At 44.0% G+C, this 22,354-nt stretch overlaps 1 long non-coding RNA gene across 3 annotated transcripts; it reads left to right on the plus strand.

Moving 5' to 3' along the window:
* The first annotated feature begins 15,166 nt into the window (after positions 1 to 15,166).
* On the plus strand, positions 15,167 to 21,766 carry LOC124682545. 3 transcript variants are annotated; one of them, XR_006996328.1, is made up of 6 exons: positions 15,167 to 15,345; positions 17,480 to 17,572; positions 18,099 to 18,223; positions 20,445 to 20,590; positions 20,676 to 20,791; positions 20,900 to 21,766. It is a non-coding gene; the product is annotated as an uncharacterized LOC124682545 (long non-coding RNA). The 3 variants fall into 3 exon arrangements; XR_006996326.1 differs by having other exon boundaries at positions 20,676 to 21,766; XR_006996327.1 differs by having other exon boundaries at positions 18,109 to 18,223; positions 20,676 to 21,766.
* Positions 21,767 to 22,354: the final 588 nt, after the last annotated feature.

Genomic DNA, 22,354 nt, shown 5'->3' on the forward strand with positions numbered 1-22,354 from the left:
CGACGACGCGAGGAATTTCGGCGCCGGTTTAGGATGAACAAGGAGCTGTTCTTGAAGATTGTCCACAGCGTCTGGGAGTACGCCAAGTACTTCATGGCCAAGCAAGATTGCACATGTTTGTGGGGCTTCACCTCAATTCAGAAGTGCACTGCTGCAATGCGCTGTCTTGCATATGAAGCTCCTCCAGATACAACCAATGACTACCTACGGATGGCAGAGTCGACATGTATAGAGAATCTCTACAGGTTCTGCCGAGCCGTCATAGCGGTGTTTGCTAAAGAATATTTGAGAGCACCAACAGAAGATGATACAGATTGGATCCTGCAAAAGAATGCAGCAAGAGGGTTTCCTGGGATGCGCGGAAGCATTGACTGTATACATTGGGGCTGGAAGAATTGCCCTTTTGCTTGGCAGGGGATCTACAAGGGGCATACTGGTGAGTGTAGTGTCATTCTTGAGGCGGTGGCAGACCATGAACTTTGGATTTGGCATGCATTTTTTAGCATGGCAGGAACAAACAATGATATCAACGTGCTGCAGCGCTCTCCGGTGTTTGCCATGCTAGCTGAGGGACAAGCTCCTGCCATGAACTTTGAGGTAAATGGTCACACATACAACAAGGGGTACTATCTCGCTGATGGTATCTACCCGACGTATGTTACATTTGTGAAGACAATTCCCTCTCCATCAATGGAAGTCTATTTTTGCAACATGCCATGATGTTGAGAGTGCTTTTGGGGTGCTTCAGCAGCGTTTCGCCATTGTCAGGTACCTGCTCTCACTTGGTCTGAGGCTCAGATGTGGGAGGTGATGAATGCATGTGTGATCATGCACAACATGATCATTGAGAGCAAGCGCGATGCACCTGTGCAGGATGATCAACCATTTGATTACCAAGGGCCACTCCCTGAGGTAGAGCATGTACCACAAGAATTTGCCGCTTTTCTTCATATGCACAATGAAATTCGAGATGCACATGTCCATGCACAACTGAAGGCGGATCTAGCTGCGCATTTGTGGGCGAGGTGAGGAGCCGCCAACAATGCATGATTTTATTTCTATTTGTTTGCTTGTATGAATAATTTAATTACTATTTATTTGTTGGGTTGTATGAATAATCTAAGTACTATTTGTTTGATTGATTGTATGGATAATTGAAGTACTATTTATTTGATTGATTGTATGAGTAATTTAATTCTATTTGTGTGATTGTATAAATAAAATGTGATTGATATGTTGTTTTAAAATATTTTTTTTTGGATGCCATCGTTTGGAAAGCGTCGGTGTGGGAACAGCATCCTCAAATAAAATGCACTACCGATTTTCTCCATACAGAAGCACCGGCGCCGGCAACTATGTAGAAGCCGCTGGTGGAGATGCTCTATCCAAACTATCCAGCGGGGCGCCGCCCCTATCTCAGTTGGTGTACACTCCCCGACAGAAAAGAAAACTCAGATAGTGAATTAAATAACGGTTGAGCACGCACTACATGCATGCGCGGCACACCGCCACCACAACAACACGCCGGCCCGTCTCCCGGCGTCGCACGTCGCCATGTCGATCTCTCAAGCAGCACTACACTGCGCGCACCGCGCCATGCGCCGGAGCCCGGTGGTGCGATCTTCCGCAGCTCTTATGTCGGAGTATCTTGTTCCATGCCTGGATCAGAGACGGATCGATCAAACCGCACGGAAACACTCCACAGCGTCGTCCCTGCCGATGCACGTCGCCATGAATGAGAGCCTGCGGGCTGCCGATGTACTGTGCTTCCCGTGATAGCGAGTCCTGCCACAGCTCCGCTGACACTGAATATATCTACGAGATTTGTTGCCACGGCAAATTGGCGTGCTTGACCGCCCAAAAAATAGCGTACGGATGCCTCCAGGTCTATAATGTACCGTGAGATACTACTATCTAGCACAACGATATTTTCTTTTTTACCTAGAATATTCTACACTGTGTATCAACAGTTCCTACCTGCCAGTCTATATTAGCTAGGGTTGTAGTTTCCCTTAGAAAAAGTACTAGCTAGATCAGATTTGCAAGTAGAATCTGACAAATGTATTCATAAGGATTTTCATAAAAGTAGTGGTGGATTCATAAGGATTTATTTTATGTTGATTGTCTGATCCGTTGCATTTATGGAAAAAAAATGTTTTGATAAACGAAATATGAAGAAAATATATTAATATCGTGAAGATATCAATTACACTCAGTCTCTGTACTAGCGAAGTATACGAAAGACATTAAGATTGCCACGGTGAAGGTATTAAGAATGCACACAGCAACAAAAAGAGCAAGAAGAAAAAGAAAAGGACCCTGCCACGGTGAACAACCACTCGCACCCGCACACAAACAACCACCAAAGAAAACACCTGGATTATAGAAGATGTTTTCCAGAATCCACGCCCGGAGAAATTCCGAGGTTACAAAATAATGCATTCAACAAAGCCATTACAAGGTACAACTAATGAAGATCAGACCTTGGATTTTCACCCTGAATGAACACGACCAAAAAAATAGTCAACCAATGTTGCCGCCCCACTTGCTAATGCAGCTACTACAAGTTATCAAACAATAGGCCTTCTTCACCGCAACCAAAAACCCCACCGCCATTACCAGTCTCGGACTCAAGTGAGCCACGAAAACCTTCTGGCCCTCTAATTGCAGCCGTCATCATTCTCCACCTCTGTCAACGCCATGGAGAACTAGACGTAGACATATACAATAATGTCGGCCGCCGGAGGAGCTTCGCGAGCGCCACACCCTCCTGAAGCCGCATGGGCTGATGATATGGACGCACACGTCTGGAACCCATCTAATTCAGATATCAAGGGGCAAACTCATATACGGCCAGATCGAAGAGGACCAACGGCAGGTAGAATGGCTCTATGGCACAAGAAGAACAAATCCTTATTCAATGCATGCCTTGATGCTCCCATGCCTCCAGCCACATGTACGGCATGTGCAACGCCCGCCAGAGCAGATCGTCTCCAGGCCTAGGAACGACAATGGCTGGACAGCTAACCCAGCCACCACCGCCATGCCACCAGGGTCGCCGCCCCAAGACCTACCTCCGCCGCGAGACATGCGGGAGTCTCCCATCCTCTATTGGAGAGGGGCTGCCGCCATCATAGTTGGGGCCGGCGGCCGAGAGGAGAAGGATGGAGGTGCCCCTGTCTATGCTAGTGTTCACCCCTGTGTGACCGGGATTTTTTCTAGGTATTCCTTTGTACTATATTCATAGGGAAGTTTGCATCACTAAAAGCTCACAGAAAATCATTTACTTTTTCTATGACACAATCAAACATACCAAAATCCTGTAAGATTTGAATGATCATGGCCTTGTAATTTTGCATTTTCTCAATGCTGCCTTTTCAGAATCCAGGTATATGTCGTGTTTCCACTAAAATTTATATTTGTGCATGTATGTTTCTTTCAAAAAGACTGTCGGTTATATAGCATGACAGGGCCAAAGGATAGTGATTGCAAAGTGACGCCAATTTTCAGAAGATGAGTCCATCTCTAGAGAACTAATTGGTGTGAAAACACATGTCAAGTAGTCTCCAAAGTATGTGGGAATTGCATGCATGCATGTACAAGATTACTAGATACACGTACAAATGCAACTTGGTGTACAGATAGTTAGCTACAATAGTAGATACAAATTTGCTGTGTATAAAAGTTTTCACCTGCCTGGATCAGAGACAGATCAAGCAGCACGAAAACACTCCATAATCAAACATACCAAAATTCCGTAAGATACTTTTTTTTCTAGGTATTCCTTTTTGTACTATATTTCACAGGGAAGTTTGCATCATCAAAACTCTCGGAAAAATACTTTGGTTTGGCCTGTGACCCAATCAAACATACCAAAATCCTGTAAGATTTGAATGATCATGACATTGTAATTGCGCATTTTCTCATTGCTGCCTTTTCAGAATCCAGGTCTCGTGTTTCCTCCAAAATCCAGATTCATGCATTCATGTTTTTTTTTTCGAAAGGACTCCAGGTTTGAGCATCTCTAACAAAACCCTAATGATTTAGAGGAGAAAAGGGATCTCTAAAATGGATTCCGATAATTTTTCTCCTCTGAACTTCGGCCGCTGGATTCGATCTCCAAAAATTTAGAGGACTAAAAAAATTTCATCATCATTTTCAAATCAGCACGCCACATGGCACGTATCCATAATACAAACATGCATAAATATAATCAAACATCAAATGAGCAAGTTAGCTCCAAAGGTGAGGCCTTCACCATCTCGGCCACCTCTTCCACCATCTCGGCCACCTCAAAGAGCACCTCGGCCACCACCACAACCACTCTCTCGGGCCTCCTCTTACCCGGCCAAGTAGTCGTTGTCGGCCTCTTCGTCGGCCATGCCACCACCTCTTCGTCGCCGCTGAAGTTGAGGTCATCGAGGCCTTGGTGGTGAGATTGATCGAGTTGTGACATGAACTGGGTGACGAACACCTCGGTGGCACTCGGAGTCGGCCCGGGAATATCGCCGGTCACCTCACGGGCGTCATTTGAGGTGCGACGATGGCCATCGAGGAGGAAGACAGCGTGGCCTTGGAGGTCCTATTGGGCTTGCCCTTCGTCGCCGGCTTGGATGCAGCCTTTCTTTTCTTCTTCTCCTCCGCCACCTGCGAAAGGGTGATCATGACCTCCGTTGGCTTCCGCGCCCGCAACCCTCTTAGCACCGGCGAAAGGGGAAGCCGGCCCACCTTCCCCGCCTTCGCCGTTGCCTCGAACGACTTGAGGTGGTCTTTGCGGCCGGTACCGTCGACCGCGCCATGCCGGTGGTGCCCAATCATTACCGCGGCATCGGAGGCGTCGTGGGGGTCGACTACGGTGGCGTCACATCGGCGGGAAACTTCGGTGGGGAGAATCCCGGCGCCGGCGATGACTGGCGGCGGTTTTGGGCGGGAGGGTCGGCGGCGAGGCGGGAGGGAAAATTTTAGGAGTCGAGTTCATGGCCGAGCATATTTGAGAGAGTGGGGGAAGATTATAGGAGTCACTATCATATATTTTCTCCTCTAAACAATTTTGCTACTTTGGTTAGAGCCGCTTTCAGCTGTTAGAGGAGCAAATTTGCTCATCCGGATACAGAAAGAGCTTCGGTTAGAGATGCTCTAAGAGCATGACAAGGCCAAACGATAGAGATTGCAAAGACGCCAATTTTCAGAACACGAGTCCATGTTCTAGATGACAACCAATTGGTATGAAAATACATGTCAACTAGTTTTCAAAGTATGTGAAAATTTCATAGATGTACGAGATAACTACATACACTAAAAATGCAATTTGGTTTAAAACAATCATTTGGGACATGGAGAACAAAACACATAAATCAATTAAGTTGGTGTACAAACAATTAGCTACAATACTAGATACACATTTGTTGTGTATAAAAGTTTTGGTAAGCACAGACAACATTACCATTTTTTATATAAAATTCTAACGTACTTGTTTTATACGTTGTCCTCCGCATGAAAGATTTTAAAAGTCTTTACTCCCTTAAGAAGGGTTGTGGCTTTAGTTTAAATTTAATAAAATTTGAACTAAACCACGACACTTATTACGAATGGGAGGGAGTATAAAGGATTCTACAGTAAGTTACAACTGTAGAAGCAACAACCGGGTATGATTACACAACAGCGTAGTCATCTTGAAAGATGTACATATAAAAAACTCCACATGCAGAGCTCATAATTTTTCTACAATTCATATAGATTAAGTTATTTGCATATAAATTTTATTTATTAAGGATATTTCTCAGTGGGAGACGATGTTACTGTCGCAGCGAGGCGTCTGTGGTGACTTCGTCAATCTCCAGACCCGCCGGATCAGTTTCGTCAATCTCAGGCGTCTGTGTGTGTTTGCATTTATATTTTGTTTCGAAAAAAAGATTGCCTATTTATAGGTTGTACGGAACTTCTTGGAAGCTCGGCCATATTCCTAAGCCTTTTTTTTTGCGGGGATATTCCTAAGCCTAACATGAAATCATCTAGTACATCACAAAATCACTTCACGCGCGTGTATAACCTACAAGCGAAAAACCGCTCTAACAATTCCCTAAATTAGCACATGTTTTGTGCAGTTTTTTTTGTTTGTTTTGGCGCGGGAGCTAACTGTGTGTAATGTTAGGTAATTCGATTTTCAGAAGAAATCTATCAACTGAAAATTCTAGGGTTTTTTTTATAACTGTGTCGCGAATATTATAGCTCATTGGGATGAATAAAGAATATACGGATATGTCGCAGCCTAGAGTTTCTTTGCCACGATCCGATGTCGAACAGATACAGGCTCTTGATTAAAGGTCTGCGTGAAGGTGCACACACTTCATAAAGGTGCATACACCTATCCAGCTGAACACGGTACAAAGTGCAGCAAGACCAAAACTCGAACGTACTTTTGGATTTTGCTTCCCCTTGTAACGGCTTTTAACTTTCTTAGAAAAGCATGGAACGACCCCCCCCCCCCCCACCCACCCACTGTCACATGCTTTCTCAGTTTCACGGGCCGCCAAAATAATAGAGGAAGCAACTTGTACGTCGTTTCAAATGGTTTCTCACATCAGATTCCAACAGGTAGAACCCAGTAGGAGTGGATTTTCAAAAGAATCCATATCATAGGATTTTTTTCCCCAAAGAATGACATTTGGATGAAAGGATGACACCCTTAATATTTGGATGTCATTACTACATCTCAATCACTTAGAAATTTCAATATCCACTCTAACCACTCTTTTACACTCAATCACATACGACCGATACACTTTTCATGTGTTTCATCCAAATGACTACTCCTGCAATTTTTCTCTGTTTTGTAACTTTATATTTTGTACTTACAATGCCATCAAACTCTCGTGCTTTTTATACTCACGTGTTTTGTAAACCTGTGATCCACTCCTATGTTTTTTCTACTCCTTTGATTTGTAAGAGAATCACCGGACCCCCATAGCCCTCTCCAAAGCTCTATTGGGCGCGCTAGCTACAACCAATGCCACGTTGGATACCGACATACCGGCACCACATGCCAATGATCCAGCCCATTCCCCCTGCACCTCGCCTCTCCCCTGCTCGAAGTTTCTCCCACCCTCGCCAAATCGCCATGCCACCCCGTACTTCGAAGCCGATAGTTCAGCAGCACCTACCCCAACCGCATACCCTTCGTTGTTGCCACCCACCACTTCGGGTGCCACTCTCGCCGTCATTTGGATGCTGCTCCCGAATCTCACGGCGACCTCGTGCGCATGTAGTGCACAAAAGGTGTGCGCCCGTTTTCCTCGGTAGGCTTCATTTCTTAAAAAATTGCCCTCCGCCATTTGGTTGATTGATTGCTTCATTGTATGGTTCACATGCTATGGATATTGATGAAGATGATACGATGATCCATCAACTGAGGCAAGACAAATCCAATGCCGCCTCCGATGATGACGAGCACTTGACGATACTAGCTTGTCTTATACAACTACAAGCGGGCAAGCTGAAGAATGCCGCCCTCAAACTTGGAGGTAAAAGTTTGGGAGAAAGAAGTCGAAGCCAAAGTAGAGGATGGATTGTCATGCATTTTCTATATGCTGACCATTCTGCCGAGGAGGCAACATATAGTCCAAGGGGTTTTTGGTAGCGCTATAGGATGAACAAGGATTTGTTCATCAAGCTGTAGCATGATGTGAGAGTATGATACCTACTTCTTGATGAAGAAATACGTCATTGAAATTCCATGTTTCTCATCAATTCACGAATATCCTATTTCTATGAGGATGACTGCATATGCAGATCGTGTAGATACAGCTAACAAATACCTACGCAAGGGTGAACCAACATCCATTGAAGCCGTGTACAAGTTCTGGAGGGTGGTTGTGGTATTGTTTGGACCACAACATATAAGATGTCCAAATGAATCATAAAACAACTTGGATCATGGCACAAAATATTGCAAGAGGGTTTCATGGGATTCTTGGAAACGCCGATTGCATGCATTGGTCACCGAAGAATTGTATATTTGTTTGGCAAGGTTTGTGTAAAGGAAATCATGGAGTTTGCAGTGTGGTACTCGAAGTTATGATGAATTATGACCTATGGATTTGCCACACATTTGTTTTTGGCATTGGCGGGATCCCACAATAACATCAATGTGCTGCAACGTTTATTGGTATTTTTGAGACTTGCCGAAGGTCATGCTCCGAGTGCAAGTACTAGATCAATGACCACCAATATACCAAAGGGAGTGCCTAGCCGATGGCATCTATCCAAGATGGTCAAAATTTGTGAAGGTAGTCACCAAGCATGTAGGTCAAGCAAAGTCTCACTTTGCTTCACGACAGGAGAGTTTCTTCAATCTTGTTTTGCTATTGTTTGGTACCCTTCTTAAAGATGCCTCCAAGATCACAGATGTGGAAGGTGATGAATGCTTGCGTGATCATGCACACCATAATCATCGAGAGTGAGCGTAGAGATCCAGCGAATGACGATTATCCATATGATCACCACTGATCAGAAGCTGCCAGTGGAGTTGTTGATTTTCTCTTCATACATGCTGACATTCGCGACAAAAGCTTTTCATCACCATATGCAAAGTGATCTGATAGAGTATTTGTGGGCGTTCAAAGGAGACGCCACGTGATCTTTTTTTTTTTTGAAAATAACCACCATATATTAAGCACGCAAGCCCGCCTCATTAAAAACCTTCCAGTCCCCTTCGGTACCCTGGAAGGAAAAGAGTGCGTCTGAAAACTTGCGGCTTTTAAGACAAAGTCAAGTTACATCAAGGGCGATCAGCTCCAACACGCAGGGAGGAGCTGCATCAAAAAGTAAACCAGAAAAACCTGACTTGCCTAACTGAGCTAGAACATGGGCTACACCATTACACACCCTATCAACTTTAGAGATCGAAATATCCTGATAAACATGCAACAGCTCTCGAGCTTCAGCGATAAGGGCCCATCCTCCTGACTGGTCATCCATGGAGCTAGAAATAGTTTGGACAATACGAAGACAATCAGATTCAAGGATCGCAGGCCAGCGACCCAACTCTATCAAATGCTTCAACCCAGCTAACAAGGCCTGTAATTCCGCTTGTTCAGCAGTGGCACATGCAGTAACAAATCTCCATTCAGATAAGATAGTCCTTCCACTACTGTCTCTAATAATAATTCCAAGGCCAGCCGTTTTTGAAGTACTGTCCCATCCAGCATCCACATTGGCTTTCACAAAACCCTCCGAAGGGGCTGTCCACGAGGTAACACCCAGAGGACCCGCAGTAGATATAGGCGCCGAAGAGTCTATAGAAGTCTGAGTGAAAGATAGATGATAGCTAACAAGATAGGATACCGAGGCAGAAATCGAGGCTTTACCATCTCCATGAACCACATTATTTCTGTGATGCCAAACCCTCCAAAGTAAAAAGATAACTTTAGACCTCATAGATTTTGAAATACCCTCCAAGAGGTGAAGAAGCCATTCTTTCCCCGTGTATTGGAAAGCCTCCTCGGGTGGGAGATTCCAGTGGCTTCTCAGTTCATGTCGCAGAGCTCTAGCAAGGGTGCAGCGGACTAGAGCATGGAAACCATCCTCTACCTCGCAACCACAGATAGCACAGACCGGGGAGACCGATGGCATTCGCCGGTGTAGCCCAGATCGGACAGCCAAGGTAGCAGTAGCCGCCTTCCAGGCAAAGATGCGAACCTTTTGGGGTACTTCAGCCTTCCAGATAAGATTCCAGATGCCACGTTCGCCCACTGATTCCGATGAACTTTGTCCTGGGTTCGCACTTAAGAGAGATGATTGCATGCCTAGGCGATACGCCGATCTGACAGAGAACGAGCCGTTACTTTCGCCACTCCAAGCAACAAAGTCCTCACATGCTCTAGCAGGGATCTTGATCGTTAGGATAGTTTCAGCATCCCATGGATAAAAAATTGCTCGGACAGTCTGTTCATCCCAAGTTCTCGACACTGGATCAATAAGCTCCGATACCCATTTTTTCCTTGAATTACCACGCCGGCCATCCACCTTCATAGCATTCTGTCTAGGTAACCAGTTATCACGGAATATTTTCACTTTACTTCCCGATCCAATGCGCCAGATCACACCTTCCTTCAGTAATTCTAAGCCATGTAGAACTCCTTGCCATGTTTGGGATTGATTTTGGATAAATGCTGTGTCAAGTAAATCCCCTGTAGGATAATACCTAGCTTTAAGCAGCCGAGCACACAGGCTGTCCGGGTACTGAATCAGCCTCCATGCTTGCCTTGCAAGTAGAGCTTGATTAAAAATACGGAGGTCCCTAAAGCCCATACCACCACATGATTTTGGTTTTGTAATTTTATCCCAGGACATCCAATGCATTCTTCTTCGATCCTCCTCATCTCCCCACCAAAAATTCCGAATTATCTGAGAGAGATCCTCAATAAGCCCATAGGGAAACTTGAACACTCCCATAGCGTATGTAGAGATGGACTGAAGAACTGATTTAATAAGGATTTCCTTTGCACCAGAGGACATGTACTTTTCACACCAATCAGTAGCATGTTTTGAGAATTTTTCTTTTGTAGACTTGAACTTTCCCTTTTTTAATCTCCCTTCAGGAACTGGTAGCCCAAGGTATTTTTCTTCGAAACAAACAGTATCATATTTCAGGATTCCTTTTAATTCCAATTGCACCTCAGGGGAGCATTTATCTCCGTACAAGATTGAACATTTTCCCAAACTCACCAACTGTCCCGTTCCTTGCTCATATTTATCCAGAATAGATTTGATCACCAGACCTTGATCAACAGTCCCCTCAAAGAATAACAGACTGTCATCTGCAAACAGCAGATGAGAAATACCTGGAGCTCTTCGGCATATATGAAATTCACGGAGAGCATTGCACTCTATTTCCTTTCTAATCAGACAGGATAAACCATCAGCCACAAAGAGAAATAAGTATGGAGAAAGAGGATCACCTTGGCGGATACCACGGGATGGGGTGAAAGGGTCCAACATATTTCCGTTAAAGCGAATCGAGAATCGCACAGTGGTGACACACGCCATCACCCACCGTATCCATTGACTATGAAAGCCCAACTTCGCTAAAACCCCTTCGAGAAAACTCCAGTCCACACGATCATACGCCTTGGCTAAATCCAATTTATACGCACAAAAATTCCTCCGTGCCGCTGAGCCAGACTGAATAGAATGGATACACTCGAATGCCATGAGTGCATTATCAGTTATAAGACGACCAGGGATAAAGGCACTTTGGGTCGGCGAAATTATATCTTGCAAGATAGGTCGAAGCCGATTCACGAGGCATTTAGAAATCACTTTGAAGATCACATTACACAAACTTATTGGACGAAAATCTTTCAGTTCCTCTGGGTCATTCTTTTTAGGAATTAAGACAATCGCAGTGTCATTGACCTCCGCAGGCATAATACCATCATGGAAAAAACGCTGCACTGCCTTGACAATATCATCTCGCAAGAGGCCCCAATTCCGCTGAAGAAAACGTGCAGGGAAACCATCAGGCCCGGGGGCCTTAAGGGGGCCAATTTGGAATAGGGCATCACTGATTTCTTTTTCAGAAAACGGGGCACACAAGTCTGCATTCATGTCATCAGTAATGCAACGGTCCAGAAGCCCCGTTATAATATCCGGGTTGATGTTTTCATCTTTAGCGTAGAGGTCTTGGAAAAAATCCCTAGCCATATTCTCCATCTCAACAGTGTCAGACGTCCAAGTACCGTCGCTTCTTTTCAGTTTACGGATACTATTCTTTTTCTTCCTCCAAGATGCTCTTCGTTGGAAGTATTTTGTGTTCTTATCTCCTTCACGGAGCCACGCAATACGGGAACGTTGCATCCAGAAAATTTCCTCCCGATACAGGAGTTCATCCATCTCCTTTTCAAGACCCACCCTCTTAAGAACACTCTCTGCATCATTGAGTTGGCGCAGATTGTCAAGCAACTCCCTCTTTTTTTCAATCTCTTTTGGTATAGATTTAAACTTCGTATGCTTCCAGCTATACAGGCTAGACATCATCAAGCGGAGAGACGAAGAAACATCCCCCAGATCATTGCAGGGGACACGACGGGACCAGGCTTCCTCTACAGTAGCCGGCAGGGAAGGTTCCCTCTCCCAGACAATCTCATATCTTCTCACCGGGCGATCACACCGACAGTTGGTCGCAATTTCAATGGATAGCAGAATAGGACAGTGGTCCGACCTAGAGGAGGCAATATGCCTCAGCCGATGATCTGGGAACATACGAGACCACTCCGTAGAGGCAACCGCTCGATCAAGCCGGACTCTGACATTGCGATCACCTTTCTGCTTATTATCAAAAGTCCAGGGATTACCCACAAATCCAATATCATATAAGTCACAGTGAGACAGGACTTCTCTGAAATCCATCATAAGTCTCTCAGAACGAGGGGTACACGAGAAGTGTTCCTCCTGCCACATAGCTTCGTTAAAATCGCCCATCATAAGCCAGGGTTTACTGGAATTGTCTTTGATCTGTCGCAATTTGGTCCACATGAGATGACGATCCCCTGGTTTCGGTTCACCGTAGACAAAAGTAGCTCTCCACATGTGATCATAAGGGCCACCGCTAACATGAACATCAATATGGCGTTTGCTGAAAGACAGAAGATCAACAGTAACATCTTCCGTCCAATATAGAGCAATGCCGCCTCCCTTTCCATCTCCAGAAACTTGATAGCAGTGTTTCATACCAATTCTATAGCGCAGATTCTCCACTCTTTCCTTACTCTGCCTCGTCTCGCAAATGAAAACAAGGCTGGGCTTGTAGGTCTGCACAAGGCAGACGAGTTCTTGAACGGTCGCAGCTTGCCCGATGCCACGACCGTTCCAGCTTAAGGTCGTCATTGGGCCCGGCGGTCTTCCTCGAGGGAAGCCGCCGATTTTGCCAAATCATTATCAGAGGTGTCCGTCTTCCGTAGCTTAGTACGATCACGCGGATTGACGTAGCCTGGAGGTGGAGGTGGGACAGATGAAGAGTCCCCCAAGTCAGCGCCAGGGATAATTGTTCCCGGCCTAGCCTCCCCCAGGGCCCCCATATCCAGTTGCTTTCTAGCTGCTGCAGCTTCATGATCATCCTTCTCTTCATCCATTGGAGCCGTTTTTTCAGGACTTGTTGCAGAATCCTCCAAATCCTCCGTGTTATCTAGAGCAGCATCTTGAGAAGAACGTTTTTTTGCCAAAGTATTCAGCCCCCCACGACCAGCGAAACCCCCACGGGTAGGCTCACGAGGGATGCGTCGCTGTTCTACGTTTTGAATATTACTTCTCCTTGTAGCCAGCATCCAGCTACCATATTGGAGATCCTTGGCCTCCCATGCCCCATCACCACACTCCTCATGGTCATGCCCGAGAAGGCCGCAATGCTTACAGAAATATGGGATTTTTTCATACTTAACCGGCAGCCTCTTTCTCCCTTCTCCTTCAATCATCAGAGATACAAAACGCATCAAAGGTTTGCCAACATCAATTAAAACCCGCAGGCGCACATAATTCCCCTCAAAATACAGCTTTGGATTCATCTGAACCTCTTTAGTCTTGCCAATCTTTCGAGCAAGATCATCTAAGACATTAGTTTTCCGATAAAGCTCTGGGATACCATGGATCTGCGCCCAAATATATAAACCATTGAAGGGAATCTTCTCAGGATCCTCTTTGCCATCATAATCCTCGATCAAAACAGCCCAGCCACGGAAAGTCCATGGCCCTTGGTGGACAACTTTCTTCCAATCTCCAAGGCAGTGCATCTGGAAGATGAACAGGTTTTCCCCTGCCTCCCTGCAGGTTGGATCCTTGGAGAGATTCCAAATCGCTTTCATCTTGCCAAATAATGCTTCTGAACTAAACGAACGATTAGTGTGCACTTTACCGATTGCTAGCCAACGAGCGTCCTTCTGGAATTCCTTCACAGCATCAACCGCGATCACAACATCATCCAGTTCATCTTCCCGGAGCTCCAGGTGAGCCAGCATGTCGTCCAGATCCTCTTCTTTCCCCGTCATCGCTGGCAGCGAAGGAGAGGCCTGCAGATCCGTCATCGCCGAAACCCTAGATGTAGCGACCAGGAAGGTTTACAAGAGGCGGGGGACACGGAAAGACACGGGTGCGGATGCGGGGGAACACAGGCGTGGGATGGATGGAGAAGGTTCGAAGAGATGATGGAGAACGACACCGATCTCACGGAGGCGACTGAGATCGCCCACCGGAGCACAAAACCCTAACGAGAGGGGAAAGACTTCGACGCCACGTGATCTTGTTCTCTAGTTGAAGCTCATTTTGTTTAAATTGTATGAATTATTTTATTTCCTTTTTTAAATTCATGTAGAACTAATGTATTTATGTTCAAACTGGTTAAAAATATGGTTGAATTTGGAAAAAAGATATAAAGTATACTCGGAGGGCCGTATCGCGGTTTTGGAAGCGCGATTGGGGAGAGACACACCTATCATACGCGGCAAGTAGTGTCTTATGCTCGATCTTGCGCTGTTACCGGACGTGCATATGGGGGTGGAGGCATGACATGTGATCTAGTACCTCTGATCGTATTTAACTGACGCTGGTCAACATGGGTGTCTGCTGCACGTGCACCACTCAGGGTCGATTTAAAACAATCGGAGGGAGGATTCATTTTTTTTTTTGCAAGGCTATACAAGGCGACAAGAAGAGCATGCACAAGGACGTACCAAGCAAACCATTGCTATGACTTTATACATCAGGTGGTCGGCGTGGTTTGGTACCTCCGTAACAGTCAGACACTGTACGTCGATGTTCTTCGATTTAGAAATGCAGGTGCGTCTAATCATTCCCTGTCGTGCCGCCAAAACGCACCTCCCTACACGTAGGTACGTACGTAAACCTAGCCTCCTCACTCCCCATCCTGCCCGTATATCGCTCACTGCCCATATCAGCGAGCGAACGACATAGTGAGAGAGAGAGAGACGACGTGGTATGCAGTTATGCAGGTACACACTTGGCTGTCCAATCGGAAAAAAGAAGAGGATAGAGAGGTATACATGTAGGTAGGGTGCGGATGCTACGGCGAGTAGCGTCGTGCTGCTGCGACCTGTCGCCCATCCGGGCGTGTTTGGTCGATATCCATGCCGATCTTTATCTCTGGTTTCGACTAGTGGCGCTCATCAGTGCTGCCACTCCCCCCTGTTTCCTTTGGGGAAAAATAGCAATGAAGCAGCCAGAGAAGGCTTCTTCCTCCTACCTATATCGCCGGCCCTTTGATTCCTTCATTCCGTCTGGCTGGGTATTCCGGCAGCGGGAGCTTGAAGGTCGAGAAATAGATCCACTGGTGGTATGGTACGTATGCTAAGCTTCTGCCTTAAGTTTTCTCTAGCTCTGCCCCCTCTTCCGTTCATTGGAAACCCCCCTGGTAGCTTCCCAGGCATGATGCTATGATGCAAGCTTCTTGCCTAATGTAAAGATCCACATATCTCCGATCTAGCTTTAGTTTCCCTCTCAATTTCCCTGCAAATATCTTGTAAGTTCCAATCCACTACTGCTAGATTTTGCGTTCAATGCTCGGCCGGACACCCTCATTTTTATTTTCAGTATCAGAATATAGTGTGCTGGAGATGAATACTCATATTTGCGCATGCTGTCGAAAAGATCTGAATGTTCCTGCAGATTGCAAATGCTCGACCCTATCTGCACATGTAACAATAGTAACTGATTCCCAGCTAGTACATACTATATTCTTAGTCCGGAGGAAATACTTAAATTAGAGATTAGAGAGAGAAATATCCATATTCATGGCATTGTATTATGCTCAAATAATATAGATTTTTTTTTTCTAAAATTAGAACTCCTAACAGTTAAGATGATGCTAGCATGTACCAAATGTTTTAGCGTTACTATATACCCTGATTCAGACCCAAGATATATGGCATCACTAGATAGCCAGATTCTCATCTTATATATATCTAGTATATAATATGCATGTTAAATCGACCCCGTATTAAATATAAAAACGGCATTCATGATACCCAAGTATGTGTAAAAATTAGCGTTGTCATGGCCCCAAATTTGGCAATAAAACCCGTACTATAGAAATGTAAATAAAATTTATATATTGAGCTATAGGCACCAGATTGTGCCTTGTGTACTATCCTGAGGTCCCACACGCTAAAACACATTCTTTCTCCAATCTCTGTTACTACCCACCGAAGTGATAAAATAAAAACATGTAACCTAGCATGAATAAAACCATCAGCACATGAGATGAGAAATAATGTTTCCGGCAAAAATGGAATGGCCTCCTACATAATTAAGAGAAATAACCGCCTAAATAAACGACAACTCATTTATGTTAACCTTATGAATATATCATTAAAAATATGGCTGATCATGTACATTCCATGCAATATCAGTGAGCCGGGATTTATGTATTTCTATCTTACATTATGATACTCTACATCTAGCAAGAGTAACGGACGTGTGAAATATTTCATACTCTTCAAATCTACCATGGAAAATAGTGACTACACAATTAATCTATACACATGTTGTGGAAAATAAGATGACTTATTAATCTCTGCATGGTTAACTATTAGTATCACGAGAAATATAATTTCAGATACTAGTCAGAATTCAAAATTTATTATACACACAAATATTATCAAAACAATGTAGGTATATATAATAATTTCTGGCTTGCGTCAGCTGGATTTCAAAAACTATATTGGTTTGTGTGAATTGAAGATATTGATAGTTAATAGTTTCTATAGGGTAATTTTGACTTCTGTTGTTCTCATCATTTTCTCAGTCAACATGCCAGACTCTTAGCAAGTTGACTTGACAGCTTTGCTCTCATTATGTAAATGCGTGGCTGTTGTTTGCCATGCATGTATGGCAATGTAAGCTCATAGTTAATTTGTTGTAGTTTGAAGGATAAAACATACAGACCATTATAGAGAGAGGTAAATCTGCAGATAGCTACGAACAATACTGAAGGACCGAAATGAATAATGTTAGCCTTTAGTCCTTGAGCTAGCATGTGGCACTACATTCTTTTAACTCCATGTACATGACTACAGAGTGTTCAATGATTGAACGCACATTATCTTCTTTAGTTCCTGGCACTACTTTCCCCCCTAGCTTTTCATATATTCGTAGTGCACCAGTGTAAGCAAACGAGAGAGTTGTTTATTCTTTGCCTAAGAAAAAATGTTTATGATTGCCAACAAAAGCAAGAGCTCTGTCATTGATTATAGCAAGTGTGCTAAATTATGTACAAGAAGTCATATAGAAGGTTGATCTTTGTGTATGTTCTTTCATTGACTAACTTATGAGGAAGGACAGGACCCACTAGTTTTCCTAAGGGGGAATTCTTTAGGCTTCATGCAGTTAGTATCAGGGAACAAGCTAGCATTAATTACTTTTGAAGGAGTTATTTTATTTATTTATTAGGCTTTGAAGCTTATTACAATTTCAGAGCTATACACATGGACAACAAGACATGGAATAACAATTGGTATCATCAAGAAAGCATTTTACAAAGAACACTTCTGCTACATCAGTGGTCAAGGTAAAAACCTACACACTCCTATACACATGTTGACATAACAACAGGAATCTCAGGTATGTCGTTTGACATGGAAGAAATTCATAATCTAGACCATCTTACTGCTTAAGTTATTTATTGAATTGCTACCATATAAGTTTATCAGTAGTATCATGCAGTTAATAACAAAACCCAGAGATAGATAAGGCACACTTCAAACATCTAATGAAGCCGTGCCCTTGAAATGTCATTTTCCCATGATTATTATTTGTAGACTGGTAGATTTAAGTTTTTTTCTTTTTAGTTTGACAGTAGATGACTTGATTGTAATGTTGCCATTATAATTAAATAATACTTTGTACCAACAATTTGTCATGCTGGACATACTTATACTATGGTTCAAACATGGATTTTTTCTTTGAAAACGAGGTTACAAACACCTGGCCTCTGCATGCTTCCAATACGGATGTATATGATTCCGAATTATGATGATACTCATGCTTTATGCTGTGTCAATTCACAGCTTCTTTATTTTCTAAACTTTTCCTAGATATATGCAGACGACAAGGATATGTGTGGCATTGAGCTTCGTCTAGCTAGACCTGTGTGAATTTTATGTGAGTAGCTTTGCCAGTCGGAATTAACTCAAATTGAGAAGGAGAAGATGTAAATCAGGTAACTAACTCAAACTCACAGTGTCACCGAACCAACATGAACTGACTTAAACACCCACATGGGCATGTGATTATTTCCCAAACATTTATCTTCTGTTCAAAGTGATAAAAAATATATTGAAATGCAGACCTACAAATTAATGAAATTGAACTATATGCACATTAAAATGTATGCTGTGGCTAAAAATAAACCACAATATTATGTATATCAACGATAGGTATATTATATACTATCGTGAATAAAATGCCACTAAATTTATTACTATCATTAAACATATGCTTTATTTAGTATATATGCATTTTTCTCGTATCCTTCCCAGTATACAAGTTCTACATGTATGTCTCTTTGGGTTGTCTGTCAAATAGAACTGTGAATTTTATGTGAGTTGTTTGTGATTAGGAGAACAGGTAATTCAACAAGTTTATTCAAGTCAGAGGAACACTGAACAAAGATGAACTACTGAATGCTAGGCTGCCGTCCAAATTTGGTAAAAACTATAAAACTGCAATTGTGGAATTGAAATATGTGCACTACCTAGAAGTAAGCCACAATAATTTATGTAGATCACTGAAGTAACCAAAGAAGTGAAACATGTGTTCTATATATCCTTCCTCATGCAAACCTATGTATGCAATATATGTCTAGCTGTCATCAATTGATTCTTTTAAGCATATGCGATGTGAACTCCAAATTATGATTACCTAGGTTGGCCCTGTGGCTAGTAGGGTGTTTGAAGAATTTCACCTGAAATTGAATGCCCAAACCTCCGGATCAAAGTTGTCCGTGGCTGACCTTTTAAGGATGATATTCCGATGTGTAGCACCGGAAATCTCATAACAACTCCAAGTACCTCCAAATTAGCACATCAACGATACAACAAATATAGTTAGCAAAATTAATACAACAAACACCCCCTGCATAACTGCATTAACATAAGTTTTCCGGAACAGAATCAGACATGGCAGGATCGATAGCACACACTTTACAAAACTCTTCAACTTGTATTGGTTATCTAATAGAGAACCAGAAAATGCCTAGCATGCATAGGATCATGAGGAGGAAGGCCTAAATAAACAAGCCATATATAAGCCTTCACCGTTTTGGGTATCATGTTTTGCATATGATGCAACAGCATATACAAGAAATCACCTTAACTGATCAGTAATCTTTTGTTGTTGCCGCACTCATCATTTCCTCAAGCTGGTAGTACTCATGGTAGTAGTAGTCCAATCCCTCCATGGGCTGCTCTATTGCCGCCGCCGCAGCGGCTTCTGACATGATCCAGTCTACTTCGCCGCCACCGCCGTGGTCAGCCATGAGCACCGTCGGTGAGCCATCTCCACCTGCGCTTCGCATCCTCTCCATCGTCCTCTCGCACGCATGTGCCCTCGCATCCCTGAAACAGTCAGTGCTCGAGGAGCTCGCTGCGTCCCCTTTCTCCTTGACGGAAGCAGCTCTCGGCGCGGCCGCGGTTTGCCCCGACGCCGCGTCGGAGAGGCGGTCGATGGCCGGCTTGGACTGCGTGAGAAGCCAGTCCACCGTCTTGCTGGCCTTGTCGAAACCGAGCAGGTCCTGCAGCGCGAAGAAATCGCGTGCCACGCCGACAGACAGCCGCATCCGCCGGTCGCGCACCCCCTGCGCCGTTTGGATCTTGCTGTGCCGGTCCGTCCGGAACGGCCGCTTCCGCGCCGTCCCGACAGCGGCACCACCTGGCGCGCTATTCTCCGGCTCCTCAAGCTCCGCCAGAGCTGGAGCGGTCACCGGCTGCCAGAGCACTGCTTCCAGGGTCTCCTCCTGCTGCGGCTGGTGGTGGTGGTGGTGCTGGTACATCTCGGCAGGGAAGAGCTGGAGGTATTCGTCCGAATATGACGAGACCGGCGGCATGTGGAGTGTAGTAGGGTTTGATAATGGCGGTTCTTGGTGGGGGGCGCAATGATGATGATGATGATAACGGGGGATATTTGGGTGATGAGGTAACATCTCTCAAATAGTTCAAAGCTTCAGTAGCAATCGAAAGCAAAACCTATAAACTTGAGTGGATGGGCAGTTGAAAGAAGCTTCCAGTTCTAGTCGTGCCCGGTACATATGAAGTGGTAGTACTGCAAGCTAGCTAGTGCAACGGAGATCTAAATTTTGCTTCCACCACTTCTACTCCTTTCTTCTTTCTTGTTCTATGCCAAGTATATCTAAGCATCCATTTCCATCGTGGTGTGATCGGAAGGGAAGGGGCTAAAAGGGACGAGGAGGAGGAGGAAAGGGGAAGGAGAGGCGCAGGAGAAAGAGGTAGCCACACAGCAACCAGCTAGAGATTGTAGGCATCTAGCTAGGGTACTCCTCAAGGCCCACTGGAGTAGTATAAGTAAAAGTGTATGTACATTCCAACATTGTACAAGCTAGCCTGCATTTTTATATATATTTACTCTATTAATTTAGTTATTTTTTGGCTGTGCAGTGCAGGGTGGTGCAGCTATGCATGCAGGCTTTCTCTTCATGGCCGGATGGCAGTGGCATTTGATGTAGCTAGCTCTCAAAACTGTTGATCTGTCCTTGTATGTGGGCTCAGGAAAGGTAAGGTTGTCCAGCTTAACTAGTGCCGCTTCTTGGTGGCTCCTGGGTGTGTGTGTGGGCAAACGATGAAGGCATTATTATGAGGCCAATCCCTATATGTGTGTGCAGTTACGACTGTAGGGACATGTGGGGAGAGCTATATGCCAATACACATCTGAGCATGGTCAGGTATTTGTACACATCTAACCATACAGTGGTAGATAACGATGGGATATTTAGCACAACCCCCGTTGTCTGTTAGTTCACTAGGGCATAGACATCTTCGACCTAAGATTGAGGCAATTTGTTGCCTAGTTGGGGCCTACTACTACCCAACGGCCCTACCAAATAATGAACAGGCCGAGAAAGACAATCGAGCAAGTCCATTTTTAAACACATCACACAACATCTTTTGCAGTACTAATGAGTGAATAAACTAATCCTCTCATCTCTAAACTTGGGCCTTCGGAATCCCCCCCGAACATGTGCAGGATAACACACCTCTTGCCCTAAACCACCGTGGTTTTGGTGCAGAGGGAGCCAAGGTGATATACTGGCTGACATAGCATGTGATAAGTTGATTACTGAACAGATTTGCTACGGCTCAGTCAAAGTACCTAACCATGTGGTTTCATTGAGGATTTGTGGACTGATAGCGTTAGGGTTCAAGTGTTCATAGAGGTAGCACAATCATCAGATCATCGACACGCGGAATTGAGGACACATGGAGAGAGGGACCAGAGCTTCTTGTAGTAGTTTATCAATGCATGATAGAATTCAGTTGGCTGAACAATGGACGAAGACGAGGGATTGCCGGACTAGCCTCTTGAAAATATATGTCGTCAACATAAATATGTTAACTGCTTGAGCTACATTAGTTGTGCTCGTTAGAAATTTCCTAGAGCAGATAGCATCATAATCAAAAGCCACCAAAAAAGTTACATAGTGCAGAACCCATTGTATGTTTTTAATCATTTGATTCGGATCTATTTTAACTTTTTCAGGAACAGCCACAAATTGAAGTTGACTTTCGTGGCGCCCATATGATTGGATGTTGACATTTGCTTGTTTTATTTACTCCGGTGGCTAAAATTCGGTATTATTCCCTTCGTTATTTTCCGTAATTTGAGAGTTACAAAACCTAGTGTGCGGGTTGCAGATCAGTGAAACCCACTAGTTCACAGTTCCGAATTTGTCAGCTAAAATTTGCAGGGTTTTTTCAAGTTTTTTATGAAGACGTGATCTGCATTAAACGAACTAGAACTGATCACCCATCATTTTTCTCCTTTGAGGTTCATTGTGATGAAAGGATCAAAATATCATTAAAAAATTAAGTAAAGGAAGAGTAGTAATCAAGTAAAATTGATTACATTTCTACCTCGTAAGATGGTGTTCATTAATGCAAAAGTTGTATGCATCCATAGGGAAAGAGGATCCACATGCAATATCTTTAATTAATTAGCCTAAAATACAAGAGAATTTGCACATAAATAATTGTAAGGCCACTAACACTAATCAAGTAAGGCCACTAACACTAATCAAGTAAAATTGATTACATTTCTACCTCGTAGGATGGTGTTCATT

Source organism: Lolium rigidum, chromosome 1 (assembly GCF_022539505.1).
Source record: "Lolium rigidum isolate FL_2022 chromosome 1, APGP_CSIRO_Lrig_0.1, whole genome shotgun sequence".
Classification (NCBI taxonomy): Eukaryota; Viridiplantae; Streptophyta; class Magnoliopsida; order Poales; family Poaceae; genus Lolium; species Lolium rigidum.